Source organism: Micropterus dolomieu, linkage group LG17, assembly GCF_021292245.1.
Source record: "Micropterus dolomieu isolate WLL.071019.BEF.003 ecotype Adirondacks linkage group LG17, ASM2129224v1, whole genome shotgun sequence".
Classification (NCBI taxonomy): domain Eukaryota; kingdom Metazoa; phylum Chordata; class Actinopteri; order Centrarchiformes; family Centrarchidae; genus Micropterus; species Micropterus dolomieu.
The window spans coordinates 34,955,918-34,957,969 of record NC_060166.1 but is presented as its reverse complement, the minus strand read 5'-3'; the positions used below and the strand labels follow the sequence as shown (position 1 = coordinate 34,957,969).

Sequence of the window (2,052 nt, the reverse complement as noted above, 5' to 3'; positions counted from 1 at the left end):
TTAAAAGCTACTCAGCTTTGCAATCACTGATCCAGATTTTTTATCTGAGATTCTTAACCTGCTTTTAATTTAATTGTGTGTTTATGTAACTTTGTGTGCTGTTGGTTTGTGCTGGGGCTGAGCTATGTGGCTTGGGGTCGTGTCAGCCTTAGCAAATGTATTTATTATTGTATTGTTATTAACTATGACCTGCCAAGGGACTGGAGATGCGAATTAGCTTGAAGCTATAATCTGGTACAGTGCATCAAATGGTAACGTTGTTCGCGCAGCTAACATTTCTGAGCCCCGTTTGTTTGGGTGAAGTCCGTCTGTCTTAAATAAGAGACATTCTTTGCCAGAAAACACACATGATGAGCCCTGTAGGCGGACTGGAGCCAGTCGTGGAGGCCAAGGAGTCTATTGAAGCGGCCAGCACCGCGACCGACTGTGGGAATGGGACCAGAGATAAAAACGGACTTTCCACACTGCTTTAAAAAGTTTAAAAGACGGTTAAAATCTGATTTTGTCAGCTCAGACTGCCGAAGAGCTGTGTCATTTGTTCCGACATGGACTATCACTCTTGTGATGGAGGACGTGATTTAAAATGTCAGCTGTGGTGGCACCGGGGAAGCAGTGAGTGGTAGCGTTAAAGAAACGGAGGTTTCTGGTTATGGAGTCACCAATTATTGTGGCAGACTGGCGGCCCAGCCGATCACCGTTAGCAGCCAGTGCAGGAGATGCAGCCGGTGGAGGAGATGCAACAGTGTCAGCAGGCACTGTGCGCCGAAAGAGATCCGTGTCAGAGAGACTCGAAGCCGCAGGTGCATCCGCTGGATGGACCGGAGTGTCGTCAGACAGGGCTGCATAGCGGTTGGAGAGGCCGATGTGCGGAGGAGAGGCAGCCCCGTCCGAGCCTCTCTTGCAGCCACGGACCACCACTTCAGCCCATGTTGACTGATGCTTTGGAGTCGAGCAGGATGAAAGCCTGGGAAGACTAGAGGGGTCCCATAGCACGGTGTCCTGGATGTTAGCGGTTGCGCTAAGAGAAACAATCTGTTTGGCTTGTACTGTAGCCACATCCATAAAGCCAGTCAGCAGGGAATCTTTCTCTTTGAGTTCCTCTGAAAGTCGTCAGATGTCTTCCATAAGGTCAGCAATCTTTTTGTTCGCTTTCTTAAGGAGTGTAAAGTCCTCATGGGGCAGAGTTATCTCGGCTTGCATAGTCACCGGAGCTTTGTTGTGGTCAGAAAATCTGTACAATTATTTGTTAGTCTGAGGTTCCACTGGTTGTCCTCACTTCATGGCATGAGGAGACATATTTTGCAGCAATTATTTCGCATTTGGGCATTTCTCCCAGTAAATAGGGGAGTTTCTGTGCGATATGAATTCGGGGTATATTTGGGAAATGTTTGCAAAGTGTTTTTGTCTTAGTGTTTTATATTTAGGGCATGAGGTTAGAAAGTGCAGCTCTGTCTCTACATGTCCTCTGTCACACTGGGAGCAGAGTCTCTTGCGACTGTCGGAGCTCCATTTGTTTCTGAAAACAGACGCTATGTCGTAAAAAGCAAACCGTTTCTTCACCCGCAGAGGACTCTGTAATGTTATGAAAGCTCTTTGTTTGTTAGAATTAACATTAAAGTAAAATACGCACAGTTGTTTGTATTATTGTAACGTTGTTGAGAGTCTACTGCTTTAAATTCTGATTGGATTAGAAGGCCCCCCACGTGACCCGGAAGCGTCGAGGCGCCAGTTTATTTTCGTTTCTTTCTTCTAAATAACATTATTTGTAGCGACTCCGTGACATTTTCCTCGACTGTCGCTCGTTGTCCTTTGCTCCTCTTATTTGCCGACTGTCCTTAAAGTGTCCCGCAGCTTTTCCACCCTCAGTGAAAGTGAGTGTGCGGTGAATGAGGCCTTTGCCTCCGACGTCATCACGTTATCGCTTCTCGGCCTTTTGGCTAAGATCAAGTGTAGTATCTGTTCTTATCAGTTTAATATCTGATACGTCTCCTACCCGGGGACCATATATTAAATTGATTTTTGGAGCAGGGAGATGGAATAGGGGCTTGCTCC

General features: G+C 46.6%; 1 protein-coding gene and 1 pseudogene across 1 annotated transcript in view; both read left to right on the top strand.

Annotated features, from left to right (window-relative positions):
- LOC123985371 (pannexin-1-like) overlaps window positions 1-2,052 on the top strand; it is a 14,079-nt gene that overhangs the window by 11,670 nt on the left and 357 nt on the right. The window lies entirely within an intron of this gene.
- LOC123986683 lies at window positions 1,918-2,052 on the top strand (annotated as a pseudogene).